We start from the raw sequence: 21,957 nt of genomic DNA, 5'->3' as shown, positions 1-21,957 counted from the left end.
TCAAGAAGATTTCTATCCAATTAAAATTTTAAAAAATAAAAAAAAAAAAAAAAAAAGAAGATTTCTAGAACACTAACCCCAAGTTCCATATCGAGCCAGCAGGATCCACCACAGCTGAAATGGATGTAGGATTCTCATAAAAGCTCTGGAGAAAATTCTTCTCCAAACCTTCATAAATGTGGTAAAACACAGTCCCTTACTTGGACACACTACCAGAAAGAAAACAAGTGCTCCCTCCATTGCCTCGTCAGGCAAATCCATGGTAGCAACACCACCACATCGTGAGTGGCTATATAACTATTCCCATCAGATTTTAAATTCTTTAAATAGTTTTGTCAAGGAATGAGTGCCAACTAAGAATAGATTGAAAGGAGTTTGAGAGCTTCCCAAACCTCCAGATCTTCATGAAGAAGAGAAAGCAAGTTTGTCCTGCCTTGCCTCATAGCAGAGGTCCTAAGCACACGTGTGCTAAGTCGCTTCAGTTGTGTCCGACTCTTTGTGACCCTATGTATTGTAGCCTGCCAGGCTCCTCTGTCCGTGGGATTCTTCAAGCAAGAGTATTGCAGTGGGTTGCCATGCTCTCCTCCAGGGGATCTTCTCAACCCAGGGATTGAACCCGTGTCTCCTGCAATTGGCAGGTGGGTTCTTTACCACTAGTGACACTTGGGAAGCCTAGAGGTCCTAGGCTGGTGACTTAAATAGGATTGGACAATAAATATGTTTTGTTCAGCCTGCAGAGCGTTTATAAAAACTGGGATTTGCTGCCAATATTTGAAAATTGAGAATTTTTTCATATTTCCATATTTCTGACTTCTTTTGAAAAATTCATAGATCTGGTAACAGTGGGCCACAGTTTCTACAAGTTAGTTTGCACAGGGTGGGAGCTGAGCTGCAGCCTCCCCTCTTAGAGTAGGTATGCTGCATTCACCAGAGATGGATGGAGAAGAGATACATGTGTATTCCTGCGGTTGGTGGAACTGAAGGGCAGGCAGAGATGATCTCTAAAAATCCAGGATCTTTCTAAAAAAGGCACAACCAGAGCACCACTTTTACTATGAAAGTGCTTCAAAAAAAGATTTTAGGCGTGGAAACTCTGCATTATAAGCCCAGGATAAAATAGAGACCACTTCATTCATTTCAAATCTGTGGGGCTATAAATAAGCCCCCATTTCCTATCTTCCTTCTACCATTTCAGATTGTGTATTTTTGTGGAGAAGTTGTACCTATTCCATTTACAATATCATGTCACATTTTTCAACTGACACCAGATAAGTTGATCAAAGATATACACTGCATCCTGAACCTCTGCTGAATTTAACCATCTATTTTTATAGTAACCAAAGAGCCTTCCCAGGAGAGTCATTCCAGGTAGCCAGGAGGTTTGTTCTAGAAATTGTTTTAATGACTCAAAAATGTTCCCTTCAAGTGCTGTCACATAAATATTACTCATTTTTCAGAGGTGTTCAATGAACTTCAGAGAGATTGAACTGAGTAGTTACAGTTAGTAGCAGAGCGGAAGGCAGACCCCAGGATTTATTCTCTGAGCTTATCCCTGACAGAGTCATTTGGGGTGCAGGAAAGCACTTGGGTTACAGGGACGTTTGCCTGGCTCTTGGTATCAACTTGGCTCCTGGGACGACTTCCGCTAATGGATTTCCTATAGGCGAGTCAGCATCCTCAGCATCCCAGAGCAAGGATGATGCCCTTCTCTAGCAAATAGAGAATGATTCAACACTGTAAAAATGTGTATCTTCTGTGAAGGAGATTGGCTAACTTGAAAAAAAAAGTTGCTCATTCATGGAAAGAGTTTAAATTCTGGGCTCATGAGCAAAACTTTCGGAGCAGTCCCGCCCACGTTCCAAATTAGTTTACTCTTGGAAAGGAGCCCATGTCTTTAATTGACTTCTTGCATTCAAAATGATACTTGGCCTTTTAAAGTGCTCTTTTTAATATTTAGCTTTTTTTCCCCCTTAACAAAAGAAGGCATACTCATACAAATTCAATATTATAAGAAATACAGAATGTCAAAAATGAAGGTCTCTAAGGAAACCCTCCCCTTCGAAACACAGGTCCCCACATCCAGCCTCTTTTATGTGCATACTACATGGACTTATAGGTTTGGGATGTGCCTAACCTGGTATTCATTATTATTATTATTATTATGAACAAAAAGATTAGACTATACACAGAGCTTTACAGTTCTTATATCTTGAAAATCATTTCATGTTGTTGCATGTAGTTCTCCTTCAGCCACTCTAGTGGGTTCATAGACTTTCACTCTTTTATTGATGTGCCACAGTTTGTTCAAGTACTTGGCGTGGGGACACTGTTAGATATGCACCTCACAGCCACCCTTCATATCCTTGACTCCTTGCTAGCACAGCCCCAGTTTTGTTCAGGTGTTCAGCCTTCCATACGTTCAGGGAAGGAGTCCCCTGTCTCTCCCTAACCCCAAGGATTGCATCAGGACTGGCTTCAGCCACCACAATGGTCTCATTTCCTTATCCATGATGGGCTATGATTTAATCCTGATCAATGATATTCCAGAAAATATATCCTGGGGGAGGGTGATGGGGGATCTTCTGAGAAAAGATTTCTCTGATAATAAAAAGAAACTAGAAGAGGAGAGCTTTTCTTCTTTGCTGGAAATCACCTCTCGAGCTCAGGGAGAAGTGTCACTGACACACGGAAGACAGCAGAACAGAACGTAGGAGGCCCCTGGGTCTCTAAAGAGATCACTGAGCTGTCGAGTCACCCGACCTTCAGCCCCTCTGACATCCATACCTCTTGTTTAGTGTGATAAGAAATCTCCTATTGTTCAAGCTATTTTTTATTAAGCCAACTGTTATAGCTAAGATCATCCTTGTTGTTGTTGTTTAGCCACTAAGTTGTAATTGACTCTTTTGCAACACCATGGACTGTAGCCCACCAGGCTCCTCTGTCCATGGGATTTTCCAGGCAAGAATACTGGAGTGGATGCCATGCCCTCCTCCTGGGGATCTTTCCAACCCAGGGATCAAAACCACATTTCCTGCACTGGAGGAAGATTCTTTACCACAGAGCCATCAGTGAAGCCCGAGATCATCCAACTGATGATTTTACACTTGGCCCTTTTTGAGGCCTATTGATTTTATAAATAACACAAAGGTAACCATATCCAAAGGAGAAGAAAGTACTCCTAAAAATGAGTGAATGAACCAACAAACAAATATTTGACAGAAATATAATAAGTCCATTCATTTACCGAACATTTACTGAGTATGTAGTACTTGACAGGCCACATATCAAGACATGGGTAACAGATGAAATAGTGAGACATTGTCCCTGGCCACAAGCATGTTGTATCTAGCAGAGGTAGCAAGGTATACAAATAATTCTGGTGCATAGGAACAGCATTGGAGAACCTAGGACTGTGAGAGTACAAAGGATAGTCAGAGGAAACCGCACAGAGGACAAAACATCTGAACTGGATCTTGAAGCATGAACAGGAGTTTGCTACTTGGAATTACTTCCAAAACTGGTGGGGGGCAGGGGGGAGAAGTATTTAAAGCCTGGGAATTCTATCAAAGCCAGCAAAGTATTTTGCATCTTGGTTTTTACAATGGATAAGAAGAAAAGCAGCCTTCAGCAAGGACCTACAGAAGACCTGACCTGGTGACGGGGACAGGCCGGACCCTTCTATGGGAATTACCTTTGGAAATTCCCCAGCACCACAGTAAGAAGAGCTGCCATCCTGCAGAGGGTGCAGTAGCGAAGTAGCATTGGCACCACCAGATACAGGCTGAAAATCAATCTGCTTCTCCCACATGACAGCCTCAATATGACAGGTCGATCCCAGACTGACAGGCTCCAGTCTAGGCCTGACCCACTGGTAGGTCACCCGATGAGGCCCTTGCGACTACTTGGACCCAGGTGCGAAGGCAAAAAGCCCAGAGAGAAGTGGCCTGGATGACTTGGTCACTGCCACCCTCTTGTTTTTGTGCCAGAGTCAGAATCTCACAGGAGGCCAGTCCATTAATGCCTTCCACTTCCTCCTCAAGTGATGCTTCCTGCTAGCTGCACACAGCTTTCTCATCCAGGATCTTAAAGCCTACAGTGTGTGACATATAAACAAAAGGCCACAGGGGCAACTCCATGCCGGCTTCTGAAACCTCATCTATTCTTCCAGAACTCTCATAATTGCACTCACAGTCAAAGTGAATGTCAAGAAAAGGTATAACGAAAGTCAAGTGTCTTCATGTTCTGTATGCGCAAGAACTAGAAAGTCCCTCATAGACTTTCTGGGCTACATCAATGATAACCAAGTTAGAGGGTTTAGACTGTGCTATTATGCCTCTTGAGAAATCTGTATGCAGGTCAGGAAGCAACAGTTAGAACTGGACATGGAACAACAGACTGGTTCCAAATAGGAAAAGGAGTATGTCAAGGCTGTATATTGTCACCCTGCTTATTTAACTTATATGCAGAGTACATCATGAGAAATGCTGGAGTGGAAGAAACACAAGCTGGAATCAAGATTGCTGGGAGAAATATCAATAACCTCAGATATTCAGATGACACCATCCTTATGGCAGAAAGTGAAGAGGAACTCAAAAGCCTCTTGATGAAAGTGAAAGTGGAGAGTGAAAAAGTTGGCTTAAAGCTCAACATTCAGAAAATGAAGATCATGGCATCTGGTCCCATCACTTCATGGGAAATAGATGGGGAAACAGTGGAAACAGTGTCAGACTTTCTTTTTTTGGGCTCCAAAATCAGTGCAGATGGTGATTGCAGCCATGAAATTAAAAGACGCTTACTCCTTGGAAGGAAAGTTATGACCAACCTAGATAGCATATACAAAAGCAGAGACATCACTTTGCCAACAAAGGTCCGTCTTGTCAAGGCTATGGTTTTTCCTGTGGTCACGTATGGATGTGAGAGTTGGACTGTGAAGAAGGCTGAGCGCCAAAGAATTGATGCTTTTGAACTGTGGTGTTGGAGAAGACTCTTGAGAGTCCCTTGGACTGCAAGGAGATCCAACTAGTCCATTCTGAAGGAGATCAGCCCTGGGATTTCTTTGGAAGGAATGATGCTAAAGCTGAAACTCCAGTACTTTGGCCACCTCATGCAAAGAGTTGACTCATTGGAAAAGACTCTGATGCTGGGAGGGATTGGGGGCAGGAGGAGAAGGGGACGACAGAGGATGAGATGGCTGGATGGCACAACCGACTCGATGCACATGAGTTTGGGTGAACTCCGGGAGTTGATGATGGACAGGGAGGCCTGGCATGCTGTGATTCATGGGGTTGCAAAGAGTCGGACACGACTGAGCGACTGAACTGAACTGATTATGTTGATATGCTTGGTCTAGACCTATTCCAGCTATCTGCATATGCTCTCCCAGAGGGATGGTATGGGGAGGGAAGAGGGATGAGGGTTCAGGATGGGGAACACATGTATAGCTGTGGCGGATTCATTTCGATATTTGGCAAAACCAATACAATATTGTAAAGTTTAAAAATAAAATAAAATTAAAAAAAAAAGAATGTATTTAACCTACACCATCACTCTCACTGTCATCTGCCTAGAAGCTGTACATTCTCTTGACCCTTTCAGAAGTTACAGACCAGATCTCTTGGCATGAGATGGGAACACAGCCATTTAAATAAATAGAACAGGGCAATGGTTCAGTACCCACAACAGGAGTTACTGTTTTTTTGGGTGAGGAATGGTGAAGCCAAAAAAAGATAGGGAAGAAATCCCCTGTAACATTAGACAGACTGTAAGAAATTCTGAATTTGAGCCAAGAAGTCAAGACTAGCAGTCACATTGAACTTTTTTTTGTAATAAAAATTTGGCCTCCATAACAGAAATTCATTCATTTGACATATATCTGTACATATATTTCTGTCTATCTGCACACATATGTTTATATGTGCACACATACCACACACACACAGTTGTTGTTTATATTCTTGTTTGTTATTGGCCAGGCACAATCCAGCTGGCAGAGGACTTGCCATCTAGAAGTCAGAGATCAAACACCAATTTCCTCATTCCTAAAGGACTGCCTCCCAGACCTGCTCCTGCTGCTCGGCTCCTTTGGTTTTTTCAGGACCCCCACAGAAGGCAATCAATCAAGGCATGGCCACTACCATTTCTCACTCCCAGAATGGAGGAAGGGCAAGGCCACTCCAGCCTAGTGTTCCTGGATAACTGTGGACAAGGGATATTATTTTGAACTTGTGACACACATTCTCTGCAACAGGAAATCCATAAGGTATATTCACACAGGGGCCCAATTTTATCCTTCCAACATCAACTCTCACTGGGAGTTCTGTGGCATTAAACTGTCACCTAGCACTTACATCTGCCCTATTTCACCTAAGACACTGACGACTGAAGGTAACATCAGCCTTTTACATACCGCTGAGAAAAACTCAGCCAATTAAACTGTCCACACCACCTGCAGTAAGATGCACTGTGATTTCAGCTCTCTTAAAGAGTGAAAACATACTTTTAAGAATCAGTGAAATCCAGGGCTTCTTTCCCACTAGACTGTGAGTTCCTAGAGAATAGGGATGCGCCTTACAATCTCCTCTGCTTTGCTGTGCCTAGCACAGTGTCACCCACAGAAAGTCAGTAGCAAACACTTCTGAATGAATGAATAGCTGATACAAATCCCATGTTCACCTGAGCAATCAAGCAGCCTACTCAGGCAGAGCCAGACGGTCTAGATTGAGCCTGGTTTTTCCTGTCACACCTGCCTTTGGAAAGTGCCAGCTCAGAGAGCTTGGAGAGGTCTCCTGAAACACACCTACTCCAGCACTTAGGGCAGCTTCAGGCCTGCTCACCTTAAGGCCCGGTCAACAAGCTTCTGGCCAGACACACTGCAACACCAGGCTCTCCAGGGACCTATTTATGTTTCGCCTGGAAACCGGTGTGTAATATCAAACTCTTGAAAATAAAATCGGAGGTAAAGTAGACTGTGGGAGTTGGCTATTTAGAGGAATTGCTGGCGAGTCCTCTTGTAAAGTCAATAGCCACCCCAGATTTATCTATTTTATGACTTTGGATTTTTGTGTATCGAGTTCCCGACAAGCAAGGCACACCCTTATATTGAGTTTCCCCACAGCAGAGTCTTTGTGCTGGGTCAGTGGCCTAAAGTGTTTTTGCCATGACTGGCCTCTCTCCCTTGAGGGTTCCTAGTCTGCTCAGGCCCCCATTAGACCAATCCCCTCCCCCAGATGCCAGGGCTTCCCTGTTGTGGAGGGAACAGATGGAAATCACAGTTTCCTTTGTTCATTTACTTTAGAATTAAGTTCTCTCTGACCAGAGCTGCATTCCAACTTGAGCCAGATGGGCCACAGCGATAATGCAGGTATGTGCCCTGCGTCGAAAGAGCATCAGTGAGCATGCGCCACGCCAGCCGGTGGAGAAGGGAGCACTCCGCACGTTTCACCCGCTTGAACTGAGCATCTGAGATGCTCCAGGTTCTGTGCCCGCCTCCTCTGAGGAAGAAAGAGGCGAACAAGACCGTCTCTGGTAGAACTAGTTACAGTGAGCTTTGCTGGATGATTCCAGGCTGCCTCGGCCTGAAAGAGTTGTGGAAGGTTTCTTACACGGGGTAGAACCTGGAAGTTGGGTCTTGATAGAGAAGAAGAAACGAGAAAGGGAAACCAGGGCTATGAGAACAGCTTGTGAAAAGGCACAGGTGTGCAGGAGCCCGAGAAGCCCCGGGGAAAGATAGGTTCAGAGGGTTCCCTGCAGCCCCTTCCTTTATTCTCACCCAGAGCCGGTGAGGGAGGAGAAAATGGCCCTGGACCCGGCCCGTAATTGCAAGGTCCCCAGGGAACCCGAAACGACCTCCCAGATGTGCTGTTTCCCACGAACCTGCGACTCTGTAGTCCTCTCTCTCGTCCTGGTACCATGGGTGCGGCCAGACCCACGGACCGGAAATGGTGCCCCCACCCCTGGAAAGGTCTTCTCCCCTATAGTTTCACAGGCTGGAGGGGGAGGGGAGCAGGAGAGAGCCAGTTAGGTGCCCTGACAGTGGTGCTGGAACAGAGCTGAATTCCTAATCAGGAATGCCAGATGACTTCCTCTCGCTTGTGTAGTCCTCTTCCCTCGTCCTTCCTGAACTGTCCACACTTGCGAAATCTGCACACTCATATTTGCCTGACCTGCTCCTCTGAGTCTGCCTCCAGGGCATAATAAATAATTCCCGGAAAACGCAAGTTCTCACGACCACTTAAGAGTGGTGAGAGACATTCAGGCAGCGGCTATGGGTCTTTGAGCCTTGACTTCTCATTCCCTTAATCTCTGGGCTCTGCACCATCTGTGGACAGTCCTCTCACTCACTACTGGCAGGCCGATGTCGGCTGGTCTACTTCAGAATGCTAGCCAGTCGGGATGAGAATGACAGAACTTCGGGGGTGAATCCTAGGGCGGAACACTTAGGAGAGACTTAGAAGCTCCTGGCTCCACCTACTATCAGAAGCCCCTCCCCACCTGCTCGGCAGGAGGCGACCCAGGCCGTTCTCCCTAATCTCTATGGTGCCCACTCCAAATCCTGCAGTTCATCCTCCAGACGTGTTAGACATTCTTCTGAATATTAATTTGAAACTCATTTCCCTGTAACTTTTAGTTCCTCTTTATGTTTCTCCTCCTGGCACTTTTCAGAATGAATTTAATCCTCTTCCATATGTAAGTGTTAAATAAGTCTGTGCTCCATCCTTCATCCCTACTTACACTGCCAGCCTGTCTTTTCCTTCCTGTTTCTCTTATCCATGGAGAAGAATTTAAGGTGGCTACAATGATTCCTCACGTGATCTGATCTTCAGGCCTTCATTTCCTGATTACTTGCTTTCAGGTATACTTGAGTTTGTCAAGGTCACTGTAAAAAATGGGATACTGGTGGGTTAGATCTTGGGAGCCTGAGATTGGTGGTCCACTAGATCTTCCCTGAGTGCTAACTCCAGCAAGTCTATCTGCTTCCTTAAGGGACCTAAAGTTTTCTTCTATTTACATACCTACCTTCCCTACTAAACTATGAGCACTTATTCTCTTGTCTTCGCAGCCCCCAGTGCTAGTACAGGCATAAATGTCAGAATCCAAGAGAAAATATGGTACAGGAGAATTGGGTCTTAAATTGCTTGTATCTCCAGACCCTGACACAAAGCCTGGTAACCAGCAGGCACTTAATAACTGTATGGTCTATTGTTTCATGAAAACAGGCTGAGCTTGCATTTAGTTTTTTAGCAGTATGTCAATGCTTATGGTTAACTGGAATCCTGTGGTCTAATTCTTGTGACATTCTGTAAGGATCATCTGCCAATTCTCCTTGTACTGTTGACCTTTCTTAATGTAAATTTAGGACTTGACATTTGTGTAAAAAAAACCCTTCCAAAATTTGGCCACTTAAAACAACAATGACTTACCATTTGTCACAATTTTGTTGGTTGACTGGGTTTAGCTGGGTGGTTACTCCTGTAATTCCTCATTCAATTAGGAGCCTGGCTGTGAACTGGGTGTCTGAGGTGACCCCTCAGCCCCCAGGGTTTCCCTTCTTGTGGCTTCTCATCATCTATAGTCTAGCCTGAGCTGCTTTACAGCCATGGAGCTGGCTTCTGAGAGGGAGTGTTCCAGGTAGACAAGCCCCACTGTGCAAGTACCTATTAAACCTCTGAGTATGGCACACTCACTGATGCCTCATTGGTCAGAACAAGTCACATGATCACAGAGCCAAGATGGGAGGGAACTGCACAAGGGCATGGATAGCAAGAGGTGTGGTTCATTAGGGGCCATCAATGTTACAGTTTACCATGTTTATCCTTATTAAACATCACTGTCACACATTTGAGAGGGAGTATTTTTTTTCTCATTTTTTTTTCAAAATCCAAATTTTGTGGATGATGAGGGAGGTGATGAGGAAAATGCATCATTTATTGTCTACTGTGTGCCAGGTTGTTCTTCACATATTTACAATTCATGAAAAAAATCTGAAGGACAGAATTACTCCCATTTTAGAGATGAGTGAGATTCAGAGAATCTCAATAAATTCCTCAAAGTTTCCCAGTTAGTTGAAAGGCAGGATTTCAACCTAGATCTCTAATCCAAAGAATGTTTTTTTGTTTGTTTGTTTTTTGTTTTTAATTACTGAACCACACTGCTCTCTCTTGGAATCAGTGCTTTTGACTCAAAGAAATATACAGTTGTTTTTCAATTCTAATAAGGAACTCAAGAAGTCAGATGATGCAAAGTAACTTTTCTTTCTCTGGAGTCCTTTAAATGTTTCAATCTCATTTTGTCCTGGGATATTTTGGTTTCTTTTGTTTTACATAGCTAATTCCTCTAAGCAGTGAAGGAGCCCTAAAGTGCTGATCATACAGTAGAGCTGGGATGTTTAAATATCTGGATGAAGGTTCTAAGACTTTATAAACATAGCTATAAGGCAGGATTCCTATACAAAAAAGCTCAGTCTGAACTTGAAGTCAATCTTAACTCCATCCCTACTGTCTGAATTCCCAGCCTAATTGGCCTCCAAGTAGAGAACTATGCTTTTTTCTTTATCTACTCTGGTAAATTATTAAAGAGCTCTTCTGCCCATGGGGGGAAGATCATTAACTACCTGGGAGAATGCAGAAGGCATCTGGCAGGTGCAGCAAGGTGAACTTGGGCTGCTCTGACTAGGATGGCAGAACTAAGTGTCCTTAGGCAGCTTCCACAGGTGGCTAGAATGCCAGAGAGGCCCCCAGTGGGCAGGGGTGGGTGGTGGGGATGGGCAAATGGGCAAGAATGGAGGCGAGAATGGATAGGGGAAGGGGGCCTCCCCTGTGCAACCTACAACCTCATTTTTAAATTTTAAACTCATTTAACTAATAAAAATCCAATTTGCCTGGCTGAACATGTGCCAAAATGTATCTGTACTTACCCACACTCCCTCCTTTCTGTCGTGGAGGGTGGGGCTACTGGGTGACAGCCCTGTTACCTGTAAAAGTAGAGGCTGGGGCAAATGCCAGATTGCTCACTGGAGAAATGCTTGTGTATGTGACATGGGAGAGCAGGAGACATGGGCAGGAGCCATAGACCGTCAGCCAACCTCTTCACCAGCCCAATCTCTTCACATCACAGGTGAGGTGACATGGGGGGTTACGTGACATGGCCAAGTCCCTGACTTCATCAGTGCCAGAGATGGGGATACAAGCTACATCTCCTACTTCTGTGAATGTTAAGTCACTTCAGTCATGTCCGACTCTTAGTGACCTTGTGGACCATAGCCTGTCAAGCTCCTCTGTCCATGGGATTCTCCAGGCAAGAATACTGGAGTGGGTTGTCATGCCCTCCTCCAGGCAGTCTTCCTGACCCAGGGATTGAATCTGGGTCTTCTGTATTGCAGGCAGATTCTTTACAATGTGAGCCACCAGGGAAGTCCCTCCTACTTCCAGGGCAGGGTTGTTTCCTTGGCACTGGGTGCTGTTGCTGATTTCAATAGCTTTAACCAGTATATTGGGTGGACCATGGAAAGCACTTTTCCCAGAGAGTCTAGGGACTGGAGCACTAAATTTTGGCCTTCAGACCAATAACTCACAGCCTAGTTAGTCTTATGTCCTCGTTCCATCCTTCACTTACTACTCATTTTGGAAAGTGATTGCAGTTGTTGGAGAATTCTCTTGTCTGTGATTCTGCTCTCAGCTTTTCCGTCTACAAGGTGGGCCCTGAGTACATCCTTTCATTCCTTCCTTGCTCAAGGATCTGGGAAGGATTTCTGCAGTAATGTGATGTTCATCTGGAATGAGAGTCATTCTTCACCATTCACCCTTGTGGTGCCAGAACTCAGCCGTATGCAGCCTCTGATTCACTCTGGCCCTGCAATACATGCACGAAAAATCATCTTTTTTTGATTTGGTGGATGATCCTCTCCTTTTGTGTATGGAGGCACCAGTCGGCCTCTGGGACTAAAGTGGGCAAGGAAAGGGGTAATGGAGGTACGAGACTAGGAGAAAGATTCATCCATGATTATTTCGACTTATTTTAATGCAAGTGTGCTACTCCTTGGTGTCTGGGAGTCTATGTCCCTGACCTTTGGGAGGTCACATCTGTGGGAGAGGAAGATCAAAACAAATTTTTTTTTTTTGCAGTATTTATTAAATAGCTTTATTAGGTATGATTGAAATATAGGAAGCTATACATATTAGAAATGTACATACACCCATGAAACCATCACCACAATCAAGATAATAAAAATATCCACCACCCTTTAAAATTTCCTCATGAACCTTTTCTTTTTTCCTTTTTCTTTTTAAATTTATTTTTAATTGGAGGATAATTGTTTTCCAATGTTGTGTTGATTTCTATCATACAATAATGTGAATCAGCCCTAAGAGTATACATATGTCCCCTCCCTCTTGAACCTTCCTCCTACACCTCTAGGCTGTCACAGAGCACCAGGCTGAGCTCCCTGTGTTGTATAGCAACTTCCCATTAGCTATCCATTTTACATATGGTAATGCATATAAAACAAATCATTTTAATTCCCCAGGAATGGGAGGTTACGCAGCATAGCCAAGGCCAGAAATGGGACCAGAACCCACATCTCCCACCTCCCAGGACAGGACTTTCCCTCCACCCAGGAGCTCTTGTCAACTTCAATAGGTATAAAGAGTGTATTGTGTAAGGTGTAAGCCAGCACGTTTCTCTAGGAGCATGGAGTTTGGGGATGAGAGAAGCAGGCACAAAGCCCTGTGGAGGCAGGGCACAGAGCCTCTGCTTCTGACTGGAGCAGCCCAAGGAGGAGACACAGCCTCTGAGCCCCGTAAGACAAGCGGACAAGGAATTAGGGGAAGGCATTCTAGGCTGAGGATATAGCCTGGGCAGAAGCACAGCAGCCCTTGGGAGTCAGGGGCTACTCTGCCTGGCCGTGGCCTTCAACCCCACACAGCACGGTGTACGGGAACAAGGTGCCCAGGGGCCGCCCTCGCATTCTTCCTCGTGGGAGGCCTCCCAAGGAGGTCCGGAGAGCTCGGCCTCAGGTTCTTATTGTCTGAAGTCACTGAGCCTCCTGAAAGTATTTCAAGAATGTGGAGGCCTGACTCACTCTCTTCCTTGAGTTCACAGTCTGAAGTTCATAAAACCGCTTTCCCCTTTAGTCATTCTTATTCAAACATCGGCTCACATGCCTCACAGATGGAGCTGGCAGGAGGAATCCAGGGACACATTTTTTTGCTCAGGATGTGAAAGTAGATGAGGAGTGAAGGAGATCAAGGAGAGGATTATTCACCAAGAGCCAGGCCCCTTTGGCAGGGGCTGTCAATGTGTACAGAGAACTGCTGGCTGGCTCGCAGCAGAGACCCCAGTAGAAAGGAAAGCTGTGGAAGCCAGCCTCTCCAGCCTCAGTTTCCTCAACAGCCTCTTTACACCTACTGCAGAGAGTCAGGCTTCCCTGGTGGCTCAGTTAGTAAAGAGACCACCTGCAATGCAAGAGATGTGGGTTCAATCGCTGGGTTGAAAAGATCCCCTGGAGGAGGGCATGGCAACCCACTCCAGTATTCTTGCCTGGAGAATTCTGTAGACACAGGAGCCTGGAAGGCTACGGTCCATAGGGTCTCAAAGAGTTGGACACGACTGGAGCGACTTAGCATGCACACCTGTACTGTAGAGAGGCATGATAAAGATGAAATGAGTTAATTCATGTAAAACACTCAGAATACTGCCTGATACATAATAAACACTCAATAAATACTAGTTTATTACTAATATCATTACTCATAGTTGGCATGAAGAAGGAATTCATAGGGCCTGGACTCCATATTAGGCCTGTTCATGCTGATCAAGCTCGGCCACCTTTCCAATGGACTCTGAATTCTGTGTTTAGTACCTATGAAAACAACAACAGAAGGATAAGACCTCCTCCAGACAGGGGAACCTTGAAGATCGTATCTAGGTTACTCACCGCCTAAGAGAAAACATATACTAATCACCCCTTCCTCCAGACAGGCCATAAATTTTTCTGTATCTATTGGAGTGTAACCTCGGGTTTATTGATTATTGGCTAATTGTTTGACTGTTTGGGCACATGAGCACCTAACACGTGAATGATGGGGTTATTGGGATTGTATTTTCATTGGTTTATGTAAGTCTCAAGGAATTTGGGGTGGTGGGTTCAGACACGTACACATGGGGTATAAAAGATTTCACAAATGCTGGTCAGGGTCCTTGGCTAAGAGGAGACTCTGCCTTGGGCCCGCCCGTGTAATAAACTGCACTCCACTAACTGCATTGTCCTTCTGAGTGAGTTTGTTTCCTGAAGTGTGTGGCTACAACAGGCAAAGAGTGAGTTTTCTAAACACAGAGTGATGGGGAGAGAGGGAGTCTTCCTGGAATAGGACTGCATGGGTTACACCTGAAAGGAGAACCTCCCCCTGCGGTGTCTGGAGCTGTCTGGCCGAGGAGGACTTGGGAAGTAGCACACGGGGGGATGGGCAGTGCCAAGAGAAGAAACTCAAGTGTCCGCCTCTGACCAGATGCCAAAGACAAAGTTGTAACTAAAGTACTTCTTCTGGATGGGAAATAGGTATCAAAACATCCAGAGAAGAAACAAAAGGGACACAGAAGAGACATTTAGGACTTGGGATGAGCAGACAAAGAGGCCAGTGCAGGTTTCCAAATTGGTATTAGTCACCTTATTTCTCCTGTTGCCATGTAGCCAACGACATTATCAGCAAGACAGGCCGGCCGAGAATGGATCAGATGCTCTGTTTTCCTCCTTTCTGGCTCCGGCTCACTTTAGAGGATGGAGGATGCCAGGAGACTTCCAGATCAAAACTCCTGTCCACACCACCGCCTCGGGCTGTTTTGAGATCCATCGTAGAACACATCGTCAGTTATCTTGACTCACAGGTTTGAGTCTAAGCGGTCTTAGCACTGCTGGAATTCTGTTTGGCTAAGGCAAAGCTTTCTGCCTTTCTGAATGCTCAGTCTACAGAGAAACTCTCAGTCCTGCCCAACTTAGACAAGGTGCTGAGCACCCTGGCAGAGGTACAGAAAGGGACGCATGCAGCCCCAGAGAGCCTCTGGAATTCATTTGGCAGGCCCACTGCTTTATTTCTTCCTGCTCCCTCAGCCCCTCTGTCCTCATCCCCCCTCCCCTCCTGCTTCAAGTGGCCAAAACATTGAGCACCTGCCTCTGGGTGCATCTGCCATTGCAGTGACAACAAAGTAAGAATCCTACATGAATTTGAAAGGTCCTTAAAAAAAAAAGTAAACATAGTCCCAGAAGCAGAGATGATTAAAGGGTTTCACTGAAGGAATTGAAAAAAGTTATTAGCGGCTCAAAAAGAGATGGCTGAATACTATAGGAGGAGAAGGCCACTTTAGGCCAATGACATTACTCTCTTGATGCATGGAAAGTAACTGAGAGGAGAGTTGAGATGAGGTGATTCTTGAAAGAAGGAAAGGTTATTAGATGCCTTACTATTAATCATGAAAATTCCTCAATTTTTTACTAACCAGCTTTCCCCCCTATTGATTAGATACATGCTATGTCAAGTAATTCAAACTATGTGGAAGGGAATGAGGTAAAAAGTGGAATTACTTTTCTCTGCTACATACCCTCCTCCCCACACCTCCCTGAGTCCCACTCCCTAGCAGAAACCACTCAGAACAGTTCCTTCCCTATCTTTCTAGAATTTTCTATGTACATTCCAGCCACCTCTCACACTACTCTTCCTCTTAACCCATGTACAAAGAGCCTTCAAACTTGGGATCTTGCAGCATTATGCTTCTTTTGTCAGGAAAGCTCTTCTAGTTTTTGTGGCTAGCCCCTTCAGGACTCACGATCTACTTAGGACTGTCACCGGCTCAGAGAGGCAGCCTGAAACATCTCTGTTTAAACAGGAGCCTCATTGTTACCACCATTCTCTACCCCAACAATCCAGGCTCACCACTCTCTGCCCAACCTGTAGCACAATGTCTGATGAAAAGAAGGTATTTGATAAATATATGATGGATGCATGAGTAAGTATATTAGTTGCATGCACACGTGTGCACTAACACACACACACATACACTCTCATACAAGTGTATAGATTCTTTTCACAAAATATAAATGTGGTGGTATTATAGCTAGGGGTCTGCAAAAATGATAATAAGTAACATTTCTTGAGCATATTTGTTCCAAGGCCTATTCTAAACTTTCAGGTACTCTGTCATTTAATTCTTACAACAATCCCATAAGATAGGTACTAATACTATCCCACGTTACAGATGAGGAAACAAAGAAATGGAGACACAGGGAGGTTAACTGACTTCCTCTGGTGACACAGCTTGCAAATGACAGAACTAGCACATATACATTTCCCTTAATCTTATAACGACTTTAGCCTTAGCAAATATATATTTTTATTGTGGCAAAATATACATAACAAAATTGGCCATTTGAATCATTTTTAAGTGTACAGTTCGGTGGCATTAGGTGCATTCACATTGTTGTGCAACCACCACCATCCATCTCAGGAACGTTTGTCATCTTCCTAAGCTGAAACTCCGCACCCACTTATTAAACAAAAACTCTCCATCCCCTCTTCCTTCCAGCCCCTGGCAAATACCATTATATTTTCTGTCTCCATGAATTTGAATACTCCAGGTACCTCTAGGGCTTCCCAGGTGGCTCAGTGGTAAAGAATCCACCTGCCTAGCAGGAGATGCCAGTTTGATTCCTGGATCAGGAAGAGCCCCTCGAGAAGGAAATGGTAACCCACCCCAGTATTCTTGCCTGGGAAATTTCATGGACAGAGGAGCCCAGGAGGCTACAGTCCCTGGAGTCAGTCACACCTTAGCAACTAAGCAACAACAAGGTACCTCATCTAAGTGGACTCACACAGTATTTGTCCTTCTGTGGCTTATTTCACTTTGCATAAGGTCTTCTTTAGCTAATATTTTAATGAATAATTTTATTGAATAAAATATTTGAGCACATGATATGAAATTCAAAAGGTACAGAAGGACACAGAATAAAAAGCAAGTTCTTCTCTCACCTCTGTCTCCAGGCACCCCTGGGGCAATCATTCTTCTCAGGACCCAGAGATGCATATACAATTATATGCCCACATCTATTTTTTATACCAGTCATTGCATATTCTACATACTGTTCTGTCTCTTGCATTTCCCATTTAACTTGGAGATCATTCCATGTCTCTGTACATAGAATGGCCTCTCAGTAACTTTTTTAAACTGAAATATAATATACATAAAGGAAAGTGCATAGACTATAAGAGTCCAGCTGAATAAGTGTTCACAAACTGAACACATCCATATAACTAGCACTCTGATCGAGAAACATAACATTATCAGTCCCTCCAAGTCTCTCTGGTTCCAGAGAGGTCCACGCATGGCCCATCCCCTCCTCAAGGGTAGTCACTCTCCTGACATCTAAACAGAATAGATCAGGTTTGCCAGTTTATGTAATTTTTACAAAAAGAATTCTACTGCATATCCTCTTATGAAGAGCTCATTTGAGATCCATCAGTGTCAGTGACTTTCAGCTGATATTTAACAAATCTTTGAATAAATTAAGGCCCTTGCTGCTGCTAATGAGACCATCCCTGCTAGTCTCAGTCTCAGCCTCACAACACTGGCCTTTCTCTAAATGGCATGGTAAATGCCTGAAAGAGTCCCCAGATAGCCGAAATTCACCACCAGATGCAGCTCGTGATGAAAACCAGCAGCCTGGTGTTGAGAGGGCTTACGTGGGCATGAGCAGAGGGGAAGGAGGAGCAGCAGCCTTCCTTTCTGATCAGCATCTTTACAGCCACAGCTCAGTAAGACAAGCTTTTGGAGCCCTCATTCACTCAGCCAGGAACTCAAATCTCAAATTCCCTGTACATGAGAAATCATGACAAAGCACTGGTCTGCATTCCCTTTGCAAATGTTACTTTGAAAGTGGAGTCAAAACTACTTCCAAGTAAAGAGCAGAGCAGCTTTAACTAGTATCGGCAAAGGGCCTAAGAAAAGAGATGGAGTTAATGTATTCCATCTGTTTGTTTGCTCTCTTGTGCCCTAAGACTCAGGACAAAATACCAGTTTGGCAAAGGAATTGTATATACAGGGCAGGAACAAAGTACCAACAGGGCAAGGCTGGACACACTGTCCAACCTGTGTTGGCCACGTATGAACTTGAAATCCCAAACTGGCAAATCTGTCCCCAACCTCACCCCCACCCCTAGCCTGCCAATGACAGCAGTATCTATTCCCAGATATGAGTTGTTATTCGTCAGGACCAATCAGCACTTTCATGTAGGGCCAGTCATCGCTGCCCTGATTGGTTCAGGAGGCAACATGCAGGACTGCATTCTTGTGGTTTGCCCTTCCAGAAAGGCCTTTCCCAAGCACCACATGCTGCCTGCACTGGGTCCAGCAGAAGAAGGGGAGGCAAAGCTGTGCCCTGTGGCAGACCCTGTTTTACCAGAATACTTCTGTGCTTCTTGCCTGGGTTGAATGCATTCCTTCTCGCCACATAGGCCTTCTCTTGCAAGGCTTTGTTGCACAGTCTCCAAAAGACCTCTTCTCTATTTACCTGCCAGCTTGTAACGAATAATTATAGTGGCTTCTGGGTATCCTTCCAAACTGGTGATGACCTCATTCAGTTATTTTAGCAGCAAAAAAAATTCACAGAAAACCCAAGACAATCCAAAAATCATCTTCTAGCTTTCAATTAGGATGTGAAAAGAGAAAAGGAAGGAAGGATAAGCATAAGAAGAGAAAAAAGCTTGTGGGAGAAGTTGAAAACAAATCTTTTCCAAGTTCAGAAAGAATATCCCATTTAAGTGCTTTATAAAGGTTTTCTATGATGAGTAGTAGAGTATTGCACAAGATGTATAACTTTCTAGTGGCTTTTCAACCAGGCTTCTTTTGATAGGTGTCTCATACCCACTGCAGACAAGGGGAAAGGATACAGGAGGAGACCATGTACTCCTACCGCTAATCAGGGATGAGGAAGGTCTGCCAAAGCCATTGCCATCTCTCAGTTTGTATCACCAGGAGCCTGTGGAGGCCACTCCTGGATAAATACAATCCTGTCTAGCTCTATTCCATGAAATTATATCACAGTCCTTCCTGGAAACTTCTTCAAAAAGAGGATGGAGATGAGAAATGCCCACAGGGAAGGTTTTCATAGCGGTCCACAAGCTCAATTGGCTGGAATCTGAAAAAGGCAAAAAAAGAAAGAAAGAAAATGGAATCTTCACCCAAAAGAAGATAAGCAAACATCGGATGACAGAACAAACAGGCAGGGAATATGACCTACCAGTCCTGGGAAGGGATATAGTTCTTGTATTACTCTCAAAACGTGAGGAGGTTCTAATTAACTCTGAGGCTTTGAACCCAAGTCTGAGCAAAAGCTTCAGTCTTGATTCCTGGAAGAGCTGTATGAAGTGCAAGGGCCAAGGACTTTTCAAGCTGATAGGATCTGAGAGTCAGTCTCATGTGAACAAAAGTTCCCAGAACCAACAGTAGCTGGCAGCAGATAACCTCTCCAAGCTGGAAGATAGCTGAATCCTTGACTGTTAGTGCCAGAAGGTACCTTAGAGATGGCCCAAGCCCCAGTCCCTCTACTTTAGAGACGAGGAAACCTAGATCCAGAAAGGGTAAAAGCTTGTCCCAGGTCACAGAGCTGCGTAATGGCACAGCTTGTGACCAGCATCAAGGTGATCTGGCTTTCATTGCCACACCTCAGCCAATGTGTAACCCAAGATCAAAATAGTCAGGGGCAGAAGGAAGGTGAAAAGTATGGGTTTTGATTCATTAGTAATCCTAGCATTAGATACATAGTTGACATCATTAGCCAGCTAACTCTGCTGATGTCCCATATCCTCAATGTAAGAGGCAGTATCTATTGTATTAATGAGGGGACTGGTACCATTAGCCATTTGGCAGACATTTTTTTTTCAAGTTTAGGGTTCTAGCAATATATATATATATACACACACACACACATATATGTATTAATAGAAGCTATCCCTGATGGCTCAGCAGGTAAAGAATCCTCCTGCATTGCAGGAGCTGCAGGAGACTTGGATTTGATCCTTGGGTTGGGAATATCCCCTGGAGGAGGAAATGGCAACCCACTCCTGTATTCTTGCCAGGAAAATCACATGCACAGAGGAGCCTGGTGGGCTACAGTCCAAAGGGTCAGAAAGAGTTGGACATGATGAGCACACACACACACACACGTGGAGATTTATATAATCACTAAATATACACCTTGACCATTTTATTATGTAGATTGAATGAATGAACATTTGTCCTTTAATTTTGCCAGGAAAAAAAATTCCTTTGAATTATACACAAAGTTATATGGCTTGTAGTTTAAAAACAAAATTGATTAGGTTCCCCTCCGCTTTTTTACTGTTTATTAGTTTTTAAAAAGTGACTAGTTTTTAAAAAGTCATGAAGGTGTTGAAAGAGCAGACATAAAGTCCATTCAATCATCCCTGGCAGGATGAGGAACATTTGTCCAATGGTGGAGTTCCTGAATCAGGACAAGGAAGAAGGGCTTGGCTGTAAAAGGTATGGGTAAGCTGGTATATTTTAGATGCTTTTTCTGGGGGGCCCTTCAAGGGACTGAGTAATTAGAATGCCAAGTTAAGAGACGATATAGAGTTTTTTCTCATTGTTTTCTAATGTAGGTTAGCTAAAACATTTACAATATTGGGAGACCTCTTGTATTTTATTCAAGGTAAATGAATGGCAGTGATAGTCATTTAAGTCTAGCAGGACCTCAGAAATCACTTCGTTTTCCAGATCAGAAAACAGAGCCCCAGATAGATCCAGTAACTTGATCAAGGTTAGCACAAGCTCTCCGAGTGTTCTGCCAACCTCTACTGTGTGTACTGGGGTGGGGGGAGGGGGAGGGGTGAGGGTGGGGAGACAGCATTCCAGCAAGTCTGTGAATCTTTCAAATTGCAAGCCATACAAAATGTGTATGTAGAATACTCCCCTGGCAGATTTCAATCTACATGAATTAACTTGAAGATTTAAATGAAGATTTTAAAATGTTTTGATTATAATCATTACCCAGCCCTCCAAAGTGTTTAGGTGTGAATGCTCTGGAGACAGATTTTCTGTTCTCTTAGACATGCTGGAGTCTGTGCAGTTCTAGACCACCGCTGATAAAACAGAATGGGTGGACTGATAGGAGCCAGATGCTGGGAGGCCGCTCCTGCTAAGTGTCACCAACTTGCCCCAACTAGGCATCCCAGTTGTTTGTAGCAGATCACCTTTGGCAGCTGAAGTCTATACTTTTCAGTGATGGTCTCATCTGATGTCACAACTGTCCACAAAACCAAGGCTGGCCAGCACTGAACTTCCTTGCTGCTACTGCTAAGTCGCTTCAGTCATGTCTGACTCTGTGCGACCCCAGAGACGGCAGCCCACCAGGCTCCCCCGTCCCTGGAATTCTCCAGGCAAGAACACTGGAGTGGGTTGCCATTTCCTTCTCCGACTGAACCTCCTTGGTGCTCCCTAAATGCTCCAAACCTCAGAACCCCAAAGACAGTTTGATAAATGAGTCTACACCCTTTAAGCTTAATGGGACTGCTCTCACCACTCCACAAGGATGGCTTTGAAAAGTAGTCGCTCAGTTGTGTCTGACTCTGTGACTGCATAGACAGCGGCCCACAAGGCTTCTCTGCCCATGGAATTCTCCAGGCAAGAAAACTGGAGTGGGTTGCCATGCCCTCCTCCAGGGGATCTTCCTGACCCAGGGATTGAACCTGAGTCTCCTGCATTGCAGGCAGATTCTTTACTATTTGAGCCACCAAGGAGGACTACTATTTATTTATTGAACAGTTATTGTGTACAGAGCTCAAGACCTGTTATCTTATTTCCTCTCAATATCAGCAATGCAAGGTAGGGATAATGGCTCCCTGATACAGAGATGAGGAAAGCAGAGGTCAGCCAAGGCTTAGTAACTCACCCATTTAA

At 44.5% G+C, this 21,957-nt stretch overlaps 1 long non-coding RNA gene across 1 annotated transcript; it reads right to left on the bottom strand.

The window, feature by feature from the left end:
• Nucleotides 1-13,704: 13,704 nt before the first annotated feature.
• On the bottom strand, nt 13,705-16,683 carry LOC123334076. Its single transcript, XR_006551836.1, has 2 exons — nt 14,660-16,683; nt 13,705-13,855 (listed from the first exon to the last, which is right to left on the bottom strand). It is a non-coding gene; the product is annotated as an uncharacterized LOC123334076 (long non-coding RNA).
• Nucleotides 16,684-21,957: the final 5,274 nt, after the last annotated feature.

Source organism: Bubalus bubalis, chromosome 6 (genome assembly GCF_019923935.1).
Source record: "Bubalus bubalis isolate 160015118507 breed Murrah chromosome 6, NDDB_SH_1, whole genome shotgun sequence".
NCBI classification, from domain to species: domain Eukaryota; kingdom Metazoa; phylum Chordata; class Mammalia; order Artiodactyla; family Bovidae; genus Bubalus; species Bubalus bubalis.
This window is presented reverse-complemented; position numbering and strand designations above follow the sequence as displayed.